Source organism: Ranitomeya variabilis, chromosome 2 (genome assembly GCF_051348905.1).
Source record: "Ranitomeya variabilis isolate aRanVar5 chromosome 2, aRanVar5.hap1, whole genome shotgun sequence".
Lineage (NCBI taxonomy): Eukaryota > Metazoa > Chordata > Amphibia > Anura > Dendrobatidae > Ranitomeya > Ranitomeya variabilis.
The window spans coordinates 284317769-284337912 of NC_135233.1; positions in this window are offsets into that span (position 1 = coordinate 284317769).

Genomic DNA, 20144 nt, shown 5'->3' on the forward strand with positions numbered 1-20144 from the left:
GCCCACACAGTATGTTCAACAGCCCATGCAGTATATTGCACAGCCCACGTAGTATATAGCACAGCCCACGCAGTATATAGCACAGCCCACGCAGTATATTGCACAGCCCACTCAGTATATTGCACAGCCCATGTAGTATATAGCACAGCCCACACAGTATATTCAACAGCCCATGCAGTATATTGCACAGCCCACATAGTATATAGCACAGCCACGTAGTATATAGCACAGCCCACGTAGTATATAGCACAGCCCATGCAGTATATTGCACAGCCCATGCAGTATATTGCACAGACCATGCAGTATATTGCACAGCCCACGTAGTATATTGCACAGCCCACGTAGTATATAGCAATGTGGGCATCATATCCCTGTTAAAAAAAGATTTAAAATAAAAAATAATTATATACTCACCGTCCGGTGGCCCCTGGATCCAGGTGAAGCGTTTACCTATGCTCCTCGCGCGCTCCTGTCTCAAGAGTGCATTGCGGTCTCGCGAGATGATGATGTAGTGGTCTCGATAGACCACTACGTCATCATCTCACGAGATCGCAATGCATGGAGCGGTCACCGGCGCGTCGCGAGGAGTGGGAAAGGCCTGTTCTGGATCCGAGGGGTCGACGGACGGTGAGTATATAACTATTTTTTATTTTTTTATTATTTTTAACATTAGATCTTTTTACTATTGATGCTGCATAGGCAGCATCAATAGTAAAAAGTTGGTCACACAGGGTTAATAGCAGCGTTAACGGAGTGCGTTACACCGCGGCATAACACGGTCCGTTAGCGCTGCCATTAACCCTGTGTGAGCGCTGACTGGAGGGGAGTATGGAGCGGGCACTGATTGCAGGGATTAAGGAGCGGCCATTTTGCCGCCGGACTGTGCCCGTTGCTGATTGGTTGTGGCTGTTTTGCCGCGATCAATCAGCGACTTGGGATTTCCGTGACAAACAGAAAGACAGACAGACAGAAAGACAGAAGTGACCCTTAGACAATTATATAGTAGATATGGTCCTGATTCTGTATTGATGTACTATTGATGACTCTGGTCTTCTATTTATGTACTGATGATGATTTTGGTTTTGCATTCATTTACTGATTATGGCTCTGGTGATGAGTACAGCACCAGAACCGTCATCACTATATGTGTTAGGCATCAGGATTCTCCCTCTGTACGAGTTAGATCACAAGCCTTATCTGCCTCTGCAGTCTCACATTCAGGTCCGGTCACTCAGATTGCTGCTCAGCATAGATGTCATTCCCATCGACTTGCTCAGGCTCCTGGTATGTGCTTGATTACTGCTGGCTCTCCAGCCAAACCTATAGTAACCAGTGTTGTGCAGGTGCAGTCTTGTGCTCTAGAGCCTAAGTCCAGAAATCACCTTACTGAGCATGTCTGTGATGTGGCAGCTCCAGATTAGCCTGCGGGCGATGCCATGGCTGGTTGGGCATGAGTTTTTGGGGTGGAGCCTAATGTTTAATGGCTCTCAGAGGTGCATGCTAGTATCATTTTATGCATGGCTATGTGAGCAAGTCTCTACCACTCTGTCTGCAAGTGTCATGAATCTGTCTAAACTTTGGAACTGTACAAGTAGGCAGGCACCTAGCATCAGTAGGGGCAATTAGCCATTGGCTTAGCATCTGGTTCCTGCATGTGTATGGTTAGCACAGCAGAGTTCCAGAGCAATCACAACCCTAGTCAGGGTATTAAGCTCAGAGCATCTGTTCCGTTTCTGTGTGGGAGTGACACAGCTCAGTTGCAGTGCATCTGTTCCATTGCTGTGTGTGAGTGACACAGCTCAGTTGCAGAGCTTTTCTTTCATTTCTGTGTGCGAGTGACAAGGCTCTGTTGCAGAGCTTCTCTTTCATTTCTGTGTGCAAGTGGCACATCTCAGTGCAGAGCAACTCTTTTCATTTCTGTACTGTTCCTCTCTGTGGAGTAACAGAGGTTGGAACTCAGCGTTCTGTTTACATGGAGTGACGTTAACCCAGTAGGTACAGGCAATTGCTCGCCGTCATTGTTTACTAGCAGCAGTTTTCCATCTCTGCACAGTGGACCCCTGGTTGCAATTGGACTTTATTAGTTATTTTAGTTAGCGCAATCCACTAACCCTAGCAATATGAATACATAACCAGATCCATCAGTAGTACATGAACATAGCACCAGGACAATCATTACTACACGAATGCATCACCAGAACCCCTATCATTACAGGAATATGACACAAGAACCTTCATCAGTGCTTGCATATGTCACCAGATCCACCATCAGTACAGGACTATGGCACCAGAACCACAAATCAGTTTTGTCACATGATAGAGGTAAAAACCATCATGTGCATCCCTTTATCTATAATGGGATCTGTTTGGTTTCCATTAGTGTATCTGACAAATGCTGGATACCTTGATTGAAACCAATTGACCCCTATTGATTGTTAAGTTGTATTAGTTTCCATTACTATCCTTCTGTCTGACATTGAAAATATAGGATGTCAGGGATTTATCCCTTGTATTGTGCAAATGGTTCCCAAGCAATTAATGATTCTATATCTAACTTTGAAAACATAGTCCCTGTTGAGCCTCACCCCTAAAGTGCACCACTTTTTTACTTTTACTGGTATTCTTTTTGTAAAAATGGTAACAATTCTAGTGGAAATGGTTTTCAGAGCTTGTTACTTGAAACATCAAAAGGGGAGGCGGCATGTGTTAGGGGTCCTTTTATCTTAGTCTCTGACCCATTCCTTTATTTGGGGGCTGAGGGTTCATGAGAGTGTGGGTGGTAGGGTCGCCATCGGCTTCATCTGCATAGGGCACCAAAATACCTTGTCACGGCCCTGTGTGAATGAGCCTTTGTGGTAAACCTTTAATTTCTGCATTCTTATTCCTAAATATGCACACCAAAAAAAGACTGAAGTAGGCACAAATTAAGAGAATAATGGGTAAAGTACAACATTGCTATAAAGCTCTGCACGCATCTTGTCTTTACACCACATTTACTTTTTGGCATGCATTCTTGCATTATGTGTCATTATTCCTTTTTTTCTTTAATTTTTCAGACTTTTCAAAACATTTTTAATACAAAGAGATGCTGAAAAAAGTATACTGAGTGAAATGTGTTTTTATGTTTTAACAAAGGCAGAGACAATGCCAAGGAAAATTACAAGAATTTCTGTAGAATTACTGAGAAAGTAGAACCAAAAGTATTATGAATAAAAGTAACTCTTCCTAAGGCCACATTCACATGTTCAGTATTTGGTCAGTATTTTACATCTGTATTTGTAACCAAAACCAGGAGTGGAACAATAGAAACACGTCACCACTTCTGTATTTATCACCCTCTCCTGGTTTTAGCTTACAAATACTGATGTAAAATACTGACGAAATACTGAACGTATTAACATTGCCTAATAGTGCATCTAGTTTGTTGAGTATCTTTGTCTGACATTGTAAACTGATACCTAATACAGACTTCTTGAGTAGTACATAAGAAGTAAGTATGAATGATACAACTGGATAAATACCAGTATGAACCCTGTAATAGAAACTAACCAGTAAAACCTCTTTAAAAGACCACTTTTTGAGAAGAGCACCCCATATCAGATTTCTTCTGACAGATTCTCAGTTCCATCATACATGATGCTATGATCACTCCCCTAGAAGAACACTGTTAATGCTTTTGATCAAAGAGCAATATGCCATAGATCACATCTATAGGTGGACTCTGACAGTCAAAACATGTTTCCCTGTCATGTTTCTCCTTTATATACACATGTACATATGAAATACACACATATACTGTACATGCTCATATACAGTGTTCAGCATAAGTGAGTGCACCTGTCATGATCCAGGCCAGGGTTTGTTTCTTGCTATTCTCTCCCCGGTCTGGTCATGTGGGGGTTAACCTTCTCTGCCTTGTTCTGGGTTCGGTGTGGCTATTTCAGTCTGCTGTGGCCTGCAGACCCATGTCAGTGATAGTTCATGCTCCCAGGCTAGAGCAGCTGACCCCTTGATACCTTGTTTTGTCTTCTGCCCGTTTGCTCTGTTCCCATGACTTCCCTTTCCTGCCACCCCGCTTGTCTTAGTGTTCGCTCCCTGTGCTTGGACCTCTTGGTATGTGACCCGGCTTGTCTTCTCACCTGTTTTACTGTCTCATGTCTCAGTTATCTCTTCTCCTGTCTGGCTCTGACTTCTGGCTTGTATTTGACCACGTGTATTGCTGTGACCTCTGGTACTTCTGTTCCTGACTGTTACTTACTCGGCTCGTCTGACTACTCTTTCACCACTTGGTGGTACCCTGTGCTGCTGCCCAGTAGTGCTGCGCTGTGTGTGCAACCTCTCTTCCCTCATCAGCATCCTCTGGGGAGTTTGCGCTATACTGCACTGCAGCAGCATTACAGCACCCCAACACATTTATCAAGATTTGATATTTTGCGCATCCAAGAAAAGTAATTTTCCTGACAAATTCATTCAAGACCATGTTGTAAAAATGAGTACACTAGTACACCAATTAAAGTCTTAGAAGCTAAGCTAAAGTGTAGACTACAATCTTCAGTCAGTCAAAATACTGTTGCAAAAGTATAAAGTATTACAAAAAATAAACAAAGATGTAACTGAAACCATCTCAAAGAGATGTCCAGGTCAACCAAGGAAGTTAATGCCAAAAGAGGAGCATCTTCTGATGAGAAGAGTTGAAGAAAATCAACATGCAAGTTCACTGCAGATATCTAAAGATGTAGAAAACCAAATCGAAGTGAGGGCTTCCAGAGACACAATGTGGCATATACTGCAGAAGAATAGCATGCATGGGTGTCCCTCATGAAGGATCCTTTCCTAAAGTCAATGGACAAAAAATGGCCATCTACAATTTGCGAGGGCCTATGCTTAAGATTATGAAGATTACTGGAACTCTATATACTGGAGTGACGAGAACAAAATAAAGTTGTTTCAAGCTGATGTCTTCAAAACTGAATGGTGCAACAAAGGTGAGGAGTACAAAGAAGAATGCATCGTGCCTATAGTAAAACATAGTGGTGGCAGTGACTTTATGTGGGGCTAAATGAGCGCTGCTGGTGTTGGGGAGCTACATTTCATTGCTAGTATCATTAATTCACAGTTGTACTGTTCTTTATTGAAAAAGAAGATGCCATCACTCCGTGCACTTTTCCACCATGACAATGATCCAAAACACACATAAGTTTAATTTCTGAAGAAAAACATGATGAAAAGGATTCAGTGGCCGAGTGTCTCCTGATCTGAACCCAATCGAATGCCTACAGGCAATTGTGAAGGGACAAATTGAGTATCATTCTCCTTCCAGCATCCAGGCTCTAAAAGAAGTAGTTCCTAAAGAATGAAAAAAGATAGATGTTACAATATGTCACCACCCTGTTCATTCCATGCCTAGAAGGCTTGATGCTGTCCTTAAAAATCATTGAGGTTATACAAAATACTAGATGTAATGTAATGTAATGCTAATATGGCACCTGTGTATGTCTGTTGCCGAGTGCGCATGCGCCTGCCTCTCTGCGGTATGTGCGCTCCTGCTTGCCGTCCGGCACATAGTCACGTGGGGCCCTGCGTGTTCTTGTTGCCGGCGGACATGTTGGAATCGTCTGTGCCGCTGATGCGCAGGTGCAGCGTGGTTGTGCTCTTATTACCTTTTCATGGCGATATATAAAGCACACTCCGGCGATGTTTCCTTACCCCCTGAGGAAGGAGCGCTTTGTTGGCTCCGAAACGCGCGTTGGGGTTCGGTCCAGCTGTCCCACTAGCACACCGGTCCTGCAGTGTGAGGTATGTAGCTACGCTGATATGGTGATGATTCTTTGATATAATATACAGCATAGGCCTATGATGGAAATATTTATTTAATAAGCATTGCCTTTAATTATACTACTCTGTCCTATGCTGTATCCCTGCTAGTGACTTGGTTGTGGGTGGACACCTGGCCCCAATTTTGACCTGGTCGTGTTCCAGTGGTTGCCTCCATCTCTTATGCCATTTTTCTTGTTCATGTCTGGTGTTTTAATGGTTGTTTATTTAATAAAATTATTTGTATAGGATCTTCATGGCTGTTTTTCTTCTGTTTTTGCGTGTTGTATTTTTGCAGCTGATCCTCAATAGTCCGTTATGCATATTATATTTAGCCCCATATAGGAGATATAATGTCAGCTACTGTCAATTATAGTATGCTTGCCTCAATATTTTTGTAAAATACTAGATGTAGTAGTTTTTGATGAGGGTAGTATTCATTTTTGCATCTATTAATTTGAGTAAACTTTAATATTTTGTAATGAAAGTTATAGTATTAACTTTACTTTCATGTCATTGGTTACAAAATGTTCTATGACACCTCAGTCTTGTCAAAATGTGGGTGACTTTTCTTGTGTTCAGTGAAATATTGATTGAAATCTTACTTTTCTTAGGGGGTGTACTCAATTATGCTGAGCACTGAACATTACAAACATAGAACATATATTTATGCCATTTTAATACATCACAGATTGATGAAAAAAACACAATGTGAACCAAACCTAAAAAGGAGAGAGTAATTTAATCCTCTTTTACTGATGAAAAGCATAACTTTTTTTTATTTTTATTTATACTTTTGCTATAGAATGTTTTGGTGCTTTTTGTAAAACAAGTTGTGTTTTTTAGGCAGCATTTTGCCATATTATACATCTGTGTATATCAATATAATATGCCTATAAATAGAAAGATAGGGTTTTTAGGCAGTGAAAATCCACTTACATTGACCAGTGAAGCCTGTGGCTCACATTAGAGTTTCTGTCTACCAGGTCTTGAGTTTGAATCCCAGCAGAGTCAAGTTATAAGAAGAAAATAAGAATTAATGAAATATATTTAGGCATCAACTAAGAGCACTCAGATGTTTGTAACACCCTCCAAAATGTCCTGTCTAGGAGGAAAATTAGACCATGGTAGTGTCCTGCATGGAACATATGTAACATAAGGCATTTCATCTTTTTATTGGAAAGTGTATTAGCTAATACAATGGAGTGTCTTAGAATGGCTGCACAGTTTCAAAAACAAAAGTAAGGCCAAAGCTGATTGTGTCTTAAAATAACAAAACAAATATTACTTGCCTACCAAGGCCCCTAGTGCTCCATCACCATCTATCTTCTGCTCTCCCTAGATTTTTGATGATTGGGCTGCAAAGCAAAACTCCTAACAAACTTGAGGCAATTTTGAACAATGCTACTTAATAACAATGCTTCTGACCTCTGCCTGGTCTGGTCATAGAGGGCCTAGGGCTATGATGTCAGTGAAGTTTGTTGGGTTAAATGCTAAAACTGATGAAAACTACCTCAAAGGGAGGCAGCCAAAAAATAAGGGAGCATGGTCCGATGCTAGTCCAAGACAGGTATGTAACATTGGTATTGTTACTGCTTGAAAATCTACTTGTAAGGGTTACTCCGAAATTTTAACATTGGTAATTTTGCAAAATGCTTAAAAAATGTTTTAAAAAGCAACTTTGTAATTTAAGTATTATTTAAATTTGTCCCTCTTCTATAATTTCTACTTTTTTTTCTTTATTGGTTTACTTTTTTGCAAGGGAACACCCATCACTGCTGTCTAAAAGTGGTGTCTGAACATGCACATTGCTAACAAGTTCTTTCATAGTGATCATTGGGGTTTTCCAGTGAGCTTTCTAAACATGGGTCCTTCTCATAGTTAGGTGTATCCTATGGTCTTGAAAATACTTGGTGACATGCACAAGAGCCGCCCTTGACACATTACTGATAATTAAAATCCAGGTTTAACACTAATAAAGTACTGTAAGGCCATGTGCACACGTTGCGGATTTCTTGCAGAAATTTCCTGAAGAAAACCGGAAATTTTCTGCAAGAAATCCGCATTTTTTTTTTTGCGTTTTTTTTCCGTTTTTTTCGCGTTTTTTTAGCATTCTGCAAGCGTAATTAGCTTGCAGAATGCCAAAGTTTTCCAAGCGATCTGTAGCATCGCTTGGAAAACTGACTGACAAGTTGGTCACACTTGTCAAACATACTGTTTGACAAGTGTGACCAACTTTTTACTATAGATGCTGCTTATGCAGCATCTATAGTAAAAGATAGAATGTTTAAAAATAATAAAAAAAATAAAAAAATGCTTATACTCACCCAGACATCTCATCAGCGGCGTCCGTTCGTCTTCCTATAGCTGGTCTGTGCGCACAGGGCCTTCCGTGACGTCACGGTCACGTGAGCGGTCACATGACCGCTCACGACCAATCACAGGACAGTGACGTCATCGGCAAGGTCCTTCGCCGCACATCAGCTACAGGAACCGAACGGCAGCATGCAGTGGAGGCGGGAACACTGCGCGGGACATCGAGGGTGAGTATAGGACTATTTTTTATTTTATTTCTTATTTTTTGACCACTTATATGGTGCCCAGTGCGTGGAGGAGAGTCTCCTCTCCTCCACCCTGGGTACCAACCGCACATAATCTGCTTACTTCCCGCATGGTGTGCATAGCCCCGTGCGGGAAGTAAGCAGATCAATGGACTCCTAGGTGTGCGGAATCCCTGCAATTCCGCATTTTTAATGAACATGTTGCTTTTTTTTCCGCTATGCGATTTTTTCGCGGAAAAAATCGCAACATTTGCACAAAAAATGCGGAATACCTAATAAATAATAGGAGGCATATGTTAGCGCTTTTTTCGCGTTTTTATCACGTTTTTATAGCGAAAAAACGCGAAAAAAACGCTAAAAATCCTGAACGTGTGCACATGGCCTAATACCAGTGTGCAACTGTTCATGGTGAAGGACAGAAGTTTATGGCAATCTTATCAAATGTTTCTATTATCTAGCAGAAGGAAAGGGCACAGGAAAGAGTGGAAGGAAACAAAATGCCTTTCTTTTGCTGAGAAAGAAACAAAAAATACAAGGTCATTAGTTAAAGAACATGAAACATGGAAAATCAAAGAAAAATCTACTTTTTAGTAAACTCTATTAGAAGATTAAATAGCAAAATCACTGCAGTTATATTACAAATGAACGTGTTTGTTACAACAAGACATATCTGCGTCTTCGCTGTCCAAACATTTGGTATTTCTTTTGAGGTTTGAGTTTAGAGAATTGTTCTCCCATTGAAATACATTGTAACAATATCATTCTGTGATACTTACCTTCCAAAAACTTCTTGTTGAGGATTCAAACACCATGGTTACCTTCTAAGAACATTAGCTTGAAGAGCAATATGACTACTTCTTCAGAGTATTTGTATTCTTGATAACTACTGCTTTGTCCACCATTTAGAAGAGAATAGATTTCACCTCTACCTTACATCTACTTAAAAGCTGGATCTTATGATTTATCAATGAGATTTCTCATTTATGTAAGTCTATTCTTTAGCGCTAATGGTACATTCACCCATATACAGATGTGGACAAAATTGTTTGTACCCTTCTGTTAAAGAAAAACCTTTTGAGGAAATGACTGCAATCTATTTTTTTAACTCTTAAGGAGACCTCTGCACCTGTCCACAGGTATTTTAGCCCACTCCTTGTGACAAACAGCTGCAACTGTCTCAGGTTTGAAGGCGCTTTCTCCAGACTACATGTTTCAGCTCCTTCCATAGGATTTAGATCAGGGCTCATAGAAGCCACTTCATAATAGTCCAATTATTTGCTCTAAGCCATTCTTGGATGCTTCAGCTGTGTATTTTGGGTTATTATCCAGTTGGAGGACCCATGACCTGGAACTCAAACAAAGCTTCCTGACCCTGGGTAGCATATTTAGCTTCAGAATGACTTAATAGTCTTGATGATTTATTGTACCCAGCACCCATTCAAGACTCCTTGTGCAGCTAAAGCAGTGCAGTAAAGCAGCCATGAAGCAAAACCGAGCCTCCTCAATGTTTCCCAATAGGTACAATTTTTTTTGCTTCATTTTTGTGAATAGAGAGCCAATATGCCTAGACAAAAAAGCTCCAGATTTATCTCATCTGTCCAAATGACATTATCCCATAAGTTTTGTGGCTTGTCAACATTCGTTTTAGCAAATTGCAGTCTCAATTTTTTAAGATTTTCTTTCAACAATGGTTTCCTCCATCTTCCATAGTGTCCACTTTAGCCAAGACCGAGACAGACAGTGCGTTCTCACACTGATGTACCTTGATCTTGGAAGTCACATATGATCTTTATGGAAAATGTTCTGAGCTCGTGGGTTTCCATTGGCATTATCTATCTCTTCAAATTGTCATCTATTTGTTACATCCGGGGAGGATGACTACAGTCGCATAGACCTTAAACTTCTGAATAATATGTGCAACTGTAGTAACAGGAACATCAAGCTGTTTGGAAATGGTTATTTAGCCCTTAATTTTAACATGTTGTCTATAATTTTCTTTCTAATCTCTTCAGACATCTCTTTCCTTAGCTCTCTTTGGTCCATGTTCAGCGTGGTACATACCATGATACTAAACAGCACAGTGACTACTTTTCACCCTTTAAACAGGCATACTGACTGATTTCCCACTGTAGACACCTGTGATGGTTTTTACATGACATAGCTTAGTTTCACATGTCCCTATAGTCAAATTATTTTCAAACTTTTCCAGCAGTACCATCACTTGTGCACAGGAAATTTTCATTAGCTTTTTTATTTCATTTCTGTTGAACCAAAATGTCTGATTTTTATTAGTTCCTATTCAGTAAACTTCAATTGAAAATTACTTTTGTCAGATTCAAGTTATTTCATTGTTCATTGTAGGTTTTCTTATTTTAACCAAAAAGTACCAACAATTTTGTAAACATCTGCATAATAAAGATTTGGGGTTATCAATAAATTTCTGTAACGGCTTCGCAAAACAGTCTGAAAATATGTCAAAAATGAATGTTTTTGCAACTGCAACCACTGACATATTCTTATCAGTTGGATCACACGATTTGGCAAACAAACAGGAAGTTCAGCATTTCCAAGGTCTGTGGAAGCTTCTTTTTTTAGGACAGGCAAGGATGGGGCAGGAAGACACCAATATGTTCTTGGATAAGGTCCTCTGGGAGGAGAAGGAAGGAAAAACGTGATTTAACCGGTAAAGACTTCCAAAAAAAGGATGCAGAGTTTATTTTTAAGTTTGGTGGGAAATCTTAAGGTGAGAGATAGAAGCTGACGTGGCACGCTATAGGAGGCTGGTTTACAGAAGGTTGTTTTTTTATTAGAATGCTAGCTTGCTTATTACATTTGAGAATCCATGGTTACAACGGTGAGTATTTCCCTTTCTAGGTTGAAAGAGTCACACTAACTATTTGAAATTTAAGGGAGTGAAATGTCATACTGAGAATAACATTTTCATTCAGTATGTTGCCACATAGACAACTATTATAATAAAACATATACATTGTGTAAGCAAAAGTATATTTTCCTAGAGGCAGTGCATGGAAAAATTGTACATTTTTATATACTTGGTCATCAAATAAAAAATTAAATTAATTACATACAGTATAGACCAAAAGTTTGGACACACCTTCTCATTTAACGATTTTCCTGCATTTTCATGACTATGAAAATTGTAAATTCACACTGAAGGCATCAAAAATTAACACATGTGGAATTATATACTTAAAAAAAATTGTGAAACAACTGAAAATATGTCTTATATTCTAGGTTCTTCAAAGTAGCCATCTTTTGCTTTGATGACTGCTTTGCACTCTCTTGGCATTCTCTTGATGAGCTTCAAGAGGTAGTCACCGGAAATGGTCTTCTAAACAATCTTGAAGGAGTTCCTAGAGATGCTTAGCACATGTTGGCCCTTTTGCCTTCACTCTGTGGTCCAGCTCACCTTAAACCATCTCGATTGGGTTCAGGTCTGGTGAGTGTGGAGGCCAGGTCATCTGGCGTAGCACCCCATCACTCTCCTTCTTGGTCAAATAGCCCTTACACAGCCTGGAGGTGTGTTTGGGGTCATTGTCCTGTTGAAAAATAAATGATGGTCCAACTAAACGCAAAACAGATGGAATAGCATGCCACTGCAAGTTGCTGTGGTAGCCACGCTGGTTCAGTATGCCTTCAATTTTGAATAAATCCCCCACAGTGTCACCAGCAAAGCACCCCCACACCATCACACCTCCTCCTCCATGCTTCACGGTGGGAACCAGGCATGTAGAGTCCATCCGTTCACCTTTTCTGCGTCGCACAAAGACACGGTGGTTGGAACCAAAGATCTCAAATTTGGACTCATCAGACCAAAGCACAGATTTCTACTGGTCTAATGTCCATTCCTTGTGTTCTTTAGCCCAAACAAGTCTCTTCTGCTTGTTGCCTGTTCTTAGCAGTGGTTTCCTAGCAGCTATTTTACCATGAAGGCCTGCTGCACAAAGTCTCCTCTTAACAGTTGTTGTAGAGATGTGTCTGCTGCTAGAACTCTGTGTGGCATTGACCTGGTCTCTAATCTGAGCTGCTGTTAACCTGTGATTTGTGAGGCCGGTGACTCAGATAAACTTATCCTCAGAAGCAGAGGTGACTCTTGGTCTTCCTTTCCTGGGGCGGTCCTCATGTGAGCCAGTTTCTTTGTAGCGCTGGTTTTTGCAACTGCACTTGGGGACACTTTCAAAGTTTTCCCAATTTTTCGGACTGACTGACCTTCATTTCTTAAAGTAATGATGGCCACTCGTTTTTCTTTACTTAGCTGCTTTTTTCTTGCCATAATATAAATTCTAACAGTCTATTCAGTAGGACTATCAGCTGTGTATCCACCAGACTTCTGCTCAACACAACTGATGGTCCCAACCCCATTTATAAGGCAAGAAATCCCACTTATTAAACCTGACAGGGCACACCTGTGAAGTGAAAACCATTTCCGGTCTACCTCTTGAAGCTCATCAAGAGAATGCCAAGAGTGTGCAACGCAGTCATCAAAGCAAAAGGTGGCTACTTTGAAGAACCTAGAATATAAGACATATTTTCAGTTGTTTCACACTTTTTTGTTAGGTATATGCCGTATATACTCGAGTATAAGCCGACCCGAGTATAAGCCGACCCCCCTAATTTTGCCACAAAAAACTGGGAAAACTTAATGACTCTAGTATAAGCCTAGTGTGGGAAATGCAGCAGCTACCGGTAAATGTCAAAAGTAAAAATAGATACCAATAAAAATAAAATTAATTGAGACATCAGTAGGTTAAGTGTTTTTGAATATCCATATTGAATCAGGAGCCCCATATAATGCTCCATACAGTTTATGACAGGCCCCATAAGATGCTCCATATTAAAATATGCCCCATATAATCCTGCATAAAGGTTAATAATGGCCCCATAAGATGCTCCATAAAGATATTTGCCCCATATAGTGCTGCACAAACCTTGATTATGGCCCCATAAGATGCTCCATACAGACACTTGCCCCATATAATGCTCTGCAAACGTTAACTATGGCCCCATAAGATGCTCCATAAAGATATTTGCCCCATATAGTGCTGCACAAACGTTATGGCCCCATAAGATGTTCCATACAGACACTTGCCTCATACAATGCTGCACAAACGTTGATTATAGCCCCATAAGATGCTCCATACAGACACTTGCCCCATATATTGCTGCACAAACGTTGATTATGGCCCCATACAGACACTTGCCCCATATAGTGCTGCACAAACGTTGATTATGGCCCCATATAGACACTTGCCCCATACAGTGCAGCTCAAACGTTATGGCCCCATATAGACACTTGCCCCATACAGTGCTGCACAAAAGTTATGGCCCCATACAGACACTTGCCCCATATAGTGCTGCACAAACGTTATGGCCCCATACAGACACTTGCCCCATATAGTGCTGCACAAACGTTATGGCCCCATATGATGCTCCATACACACACTTGCCCCATTTGCTTTTGCTGCGTTAAAAAAAAATCACATACTCACCTCTCCGTCGCTCAGGCCCCCGGCACTTGCAATATTTACGTGACTTCGTTCCAGCCCCGCTCTATCTTCAGCGTCTTCTGCACTGACGTTCAGGCAGAGGGCACGCACTAACCACATCACCGCGCCCTCTAACCTGAGCGTCACTGCGGAAGATGCTGAAGACGGAGCGGCGCCGGAACGAGGAGCAGGTGAGTATCGCGCAGCGCAGCGTTCCACTCCCCGTTATACTCACCTGCACCTGGCGCGGTGCATTCCCTGCTTCCCCGGCGCTGCAGCTTCTTCCTGTATTGAGCGGTCACTGTTACCGCTAATTACAGTAATAAATATGCGGCTCCACCCCTATGGGAGGTGGAGCCGCATATTCATTACTGTAAGGAGCGGTACCATGTGACCGCTCACTACAGGAACAAGCTGCCGGCGCCGGAGAAGCAGGGACTGCACCGTGCCAGGAGTAGGTGAGTATAATTAGACAGCCCCCGCTCCCCCTCCCCTGCCGACCCCTGGGTATGACTCGAGTATAAGCCGAGAGGGGGACTTTCAGCCCAAAAAAATGGGCTGAAAATCTCAGCTTATACTCGAGTATATACGGTAATTCCACATGTGTTAATTCATAGTTTTGATGCCTTCAGTGTGAATTTACAATTTTCATAGTCATGAAAATACAGAAAAATATTTAAATGAGGTGTGTCCAAACTTTTGGTCTGTACTGTATATTTTTCTATATGCTTTCAAAATCATAAGTAAGAAACATGTTGTGGAAGGGACTGCACACATGTTGTATAGTCTTTCTTTGCTTTTGTTCAAGCTCATCTGTGTAATATGTGCTAAGATATTTTTATTAAATATGACAAAAAATAATATCTCTGCAAAATGATACCATTGGGAATGTTTCCTATGACTGCATAGGGTATCCATAATTCCCTATGTGCCCAACTATGCCATGCACATAAGATCAAGATCAATTCTCTGCTAGGGCTCAGTTCCAAATTTTTCATATATGTGTACAGTAAATAAATAAAATCTGTAGTTTGTAAAGTACTGAAACTTCCCTATAACATGGTAGATCAGCTCAAGTGGCTTACTGTATCTAACAGTACTAATTTCTCAGTTTTGTTATGGATTCCTATAGATTCTGACAGCTTCCACTGACTGTTTTTGTCTGATAGAATAGTGCAGCCTGTTGTGATATTCTGGATGTCAAAATTAAATAAGAACTTCATGGAAAAGAACTAAAGGGGAACTGAGCCAAAAATGAAGCAAAATCATTCCTAAACTAAAACATTAAATGGCTTCATAATTAGTAAATGCAGTTGTAATTGTAATGACAGATTTTGTGGCAAACTTAAAAAAAAATATATATAAGTATATATACTTTTCACAGCAAATTATTCCCTGAATTAGTGTTAAGCCAGGAGACTCTGCTGACTGTGCCGACTTCTTAGTGATCGACCTAGTAAGTGAAGATGATTGAATCTGTCAAGATTCTGCCTGCCTCCCGTCCTGCACCTGTCCTTGCACACCGGTTGAATATTGTGGAGGCCGGGGCCGAATCCCACCCTGGCATGTGGTACCGACGCTGATGAGGCTGGCCTGAATAGTATCTCCCTGTCTCATGTCTTCCTCCATCTCCACCTTATTCGCATGCAAAGCTTCATGTATAATTGTGAGAAGCAACTGTTTAACTTTGTGGAGCCCTCAACGTCTTGAAGAACTGCACAAATGTCAGACATCAATGACCACTCTTCAGTTGCTATGGCGTGTGGTCATGTTGAACACCAGTTGGTTGGCTGGCACTTGAGAGTCACCCACCAGGGCAATGGGGATACTCGGTACCGGGTCAGGGGATGTCATGGTGGCTGTGGCCCTGGGCCCATTTAAAGGGTCTTTTAACCCCTTTCTGACATTGGACGTACTATCCCATCGAGGTGGGGTGGGCCCGTATGACCACCGACGGGATAGTACGTCCAGAGCGATCGGCCGCGCTCACGGGGGGAGCGCGGCCGATCGCGGCCGGGTGTCAGCTGCCTATCATAGCTGACATCCGGCAATATGTGCCAGGAGCAGTCACGGACCGCCCCTGGCACATTAACCCCGGCACACCGCGATCAAACATGACCGCGGTGTGCCGGCGGTATAGGGAAGCATCGCACAGGGAGGGGGCTCCCTGCGGGCTTCCCTGAGACCCCCGGAGCAACGCGATGTGATCGCATTGCTGCGAAGGTCTCTTACCTCCTCCTCCTCCTTGCAGGCCCGGATCCAAGATGGCCGCAGCATCCGGGTCCTGCAGGGAGGTGGCTTCACTGCGCCTGCTCAGAGCAGGCGCCGGGAAGCATAGAAAATTGCACGTCAGATCGGTGATCTGACACCGTGCACAGCAAAGTGTCAGATCACCGATCTTACACTATAACATGATGCCCCCCCCCCCCCCCTGGGGCAATGTTATAGTGTAAAAAAAAAATATTCCAATGTGTAAAAAAATAAAAAAAAAATTCAAAAAATAAAAAAATATACATTGTTCCTATAAATACATTTCTTAATCTAAATAAAAAAAACAAACAATAAAAGTACACATATTTAGTATCGCCGTGTCTGTAACAACCCCACCTATAAAACTATATCACTAGTTAACCCCTGCAGTGAACACCGTAAAAAAAAAAAAGCGAGGCAAAAAACAACGCTTTATTCTCATACCGCCAAACAAAAAGTGGAATAACACGCAATCAAAAAGAAGAATATAAATAACCATGAAACCGCTGAAAACGTCATCTTCTGCCGCAAAAAATAACCACCACACAGCATCATCAGCAAAAAAATAAAAAAGTTATAGTCCTCAGAATAAAGCGATGCAAAAATAATTATTTTTTCTATAAAATAGTTTTTATCGTATAAAAGCGCCAAAACATAAAAAAATGATACAAATGAGGTATCGCTGTAATCGTACTGACCCAAAGAATAAAACTGCTTTATCAATTTTACCAAACGCGGAACGGTATAAATGCCTCCCCCAAAAGAAATTCATGAATAGCTGGTTTTTGGTCATTCTGCCTCACAAAAATCAGAATAAAAAGCGATCAAAAAATGTCACGTGCCCGAAAATGTTACCAATAAAAACGTCAACTCGTCCCACAAAAAACAAGACCTCACATGACTCTGTGGACTCAAATATGGAAAAATTATAGCTCTCAAAATGTGGTAACGCAAAAAATATTTTTTGCAATAAAAAGCGTCTTTCAGTGTGTGACGGCTGCCAATCATAAAAATCCACTAAAAAAAACCCGCTATAAAAGTAAATCAAACCCCCCTTCATCGCCCCTTTTGTTAGGGAAAAATTAAAAAATTTAAAAAAATGTATTTATTTCCATTTTCCCATTAGGGTTAGGGTTAGGGCTAGGGTTAGGGTTAGGGTTAGGGCTAGGGTTAGGGTTAGGGCTAGGGTTAGGGTTAGGGCTAGGGTTAGGGCTAGGGTTAGGGCTAGGGTTAGGGCTAGGGTTAGGGTTGGGGCTAGGGTTAAGGCTACAGTTAGGGTTGGGGCTAAAGTTAGGGTTAGGGTTGGGGCTAAAGTTAGGGTTAGGGTTGGGGCTAAAGTTAGGGTTAGGGTTTGGATTACATTTACGGTTGGGAATAGGGTTGGGATTAGGGTTAGGGGTGTGTCTGGGATAGAGGTGTGGTTAGGGTTACCGTTGGGATTAGGGTTAGGGATGTGTTTGGATTAGGGTTTCAGTTATAATTGGGGGGTTTCCACTGTTTAGGCACATCAGGGGCTCTCCAAATGCGACATGGCGTCCGATCTCAATTCCAGCCAATTCTGCGTTGAAAAAGTAAAACAGTGCTCCCTCCTTTCCGAGCTCTCTCGTGTGCCCAAACAGGGGTTTTCCCCAACATATGGGGTATCAGCGTACTCAGGACAAATTGGACAACAACTTTTGGGGTCCAATTTCTCCTGTTACCCTTGGGAAAATACAAAACTGGGGGCTAAAAAATAATTTTTGTGGGAAAAAAAAGGATTTTTTATTTTCACGGCTCTGTGTTATAAACTGTAGTGAAACACTTGGGGGTTCAAAGTTCTCACAACACATCTAGATAAGTTCCTTGGGGGGTCTAGTTTCCAATATGGGGTCACTTGTTGGGGGTTTCTACATTAGGGGCTCTGCAAACGCAGTGTGACTCCTGCAGACCATTCCATCTAAGTCTGCATTCCAAATATCGCTCCTTCCCTTCCGAGCCCTCCCATGCGCCCAAACGGTGGTTCCCCCCACCTATGGGGTATCAAAGTACTCAGGACAAATTGGACAACAACTTTTGGGGTCCAATTTCTCCTGTTACCCTCGGGAAAATACAAAACTGGGGGCTAAAAAATAATTTTTGTGGGAAAAAATTTTTGTCTTATTTTTACGGCTCTGCATTATAAACTTCTGTGAAGCCCTTGGTGGGTCAAAGTGCTCACCACACCTCTAGATAAGTTCCTTAGGGGGTCTGCTTTCCAAAATGGTGTCACTTGTGGGGGGTTTCAATGTTTAGGCACACCAGGGGCTCTCCAAACGCAACATGGCGTCCCATCTCAATTCCTGTCAATTTTGCATTGAAAAGTCAAACGGCGCTCCTTCCCTTCCGAGCTCTCCCATGCGCCCAAACAGTGGTTTACCCCCACATATGGGGTATCAGTGTACTCAGGACAAATTGTACAACAACTTTTGGGGTCCAATTTCTTCTCTTACCCTTGGGAAAAATAAAAATTGGGGGCGAAAAGATAATTTTTGTGAAAAAATATGATTTTTTATTTTTACGGTTCTGCATTATAAACTTCTGTGAAGCACTTGGTGGGTCAAAGTGCTCACCACACCTCTAGATAAGTTCCTTAGGGAGTCTACTTTCCAAAATGGTGTCACTTGTGGGGGGTTTCAATGTTTAGGCACATCAGTGGCTCTCCTAACGCAACATGGCGTCCCATCTGAATTCCAGTCAATTTTGCATTGAAAAGTCAAATGGCGCTCCTTGGCTTCCGAGCTCTGTCATGCGCCCAAACAGTGGTTTAACCCCACATATGGGGTATCGGCGTACTCAGGACAAATTGTACAACAACTTTTGTGGTCCATTTTCTCCTGTTACCCTTGGTAAAATAAAACAAATTGGAGGTGAAGTACATTTTTTGTGAAAAAAAGTTAAATGTTCATTTTTATTTAAACATTCCAAAAATTCCTGTGAAACACCTGAAGGGTTAATAAACTTCTTGAATGTGGTTTTGAGCACCTTGAAGGGTGCAGTTTTTAGAATGGTGTCACACTTGGGTATTTTCTATCATATAGACTCCTCAAAATGACTTCAAATGAGATGTGGTCCCTAAAAAAAAATGGTGTTGTAAAAATGAGAAATTGCTGGTCAACTTTTAACCCTTATAACTCCCTAACAAAAAAAAATGTTGGTTCCAAAAGTGTGCTGATGTAAAGTAGACATGTGGGAAATGTTACTTATTAAGTATTTTTTGTGACATATGTCTGTGATTTAATTGCATAAAAATACAAAGTTGGAAAATTGCGAAATTTTCTAAATTTTCACCAAATTTCCATTTTTTTCACAAATAAACGCAGGTAATATCAAAGAAATTTTACCACTATCATGAAGTACAATATGTCATGAGAAAACATTGTCAGTATCACTGGGATTCGTTGAAGCGTTCCAGAGTTATAACCTCATAAAGGGACAGTGGTCAGAATTGTAAAAATTGGCCCGGTCATTAACGTGCAAACCACCCTTGGGGGTGAAGGGGTTAAAGGGGTTTTGACATAAAGTCTATTTTTGTGACGCCACCTGTGGTTTTCGGTCAGTAGGGACCGACGCCACTTAATGGGGTCCTCTGGGGTGATGGTATGGTGTCTGGATGGTGTCGCTTCCCACAGGTGAAGCGGGGTCCCCGGGGCTCCCAAGGTGTGTGGCAAGAATGTTGTATGCTGACGAATAAGTGGAGGACACAAGTTGTAAAGTCTTTACCTGGTTTACCGGTGGTAGTAGTTCACAGTCCAGGGTACCAGGCACAGGTGGTGATGTGGTCCTGCCAGCTTGGAGGCAAAGGTGACCCCTCTCCCAGGTGAGGTCCGTAAGCCTTTCTTACTTGCGCTAATATGGCGAGGCCCCTGCTACTTGTAGCTTACTGGCAAGGTCTCATCTCCTGTCCTGGAACACGGTAGGCAGTTTGAGCCTTTTTATAGGGTCTCTACCACGACCCAGGCTCTTAGAGTACTGCTGTACCTCAGGCTTGGTGTGG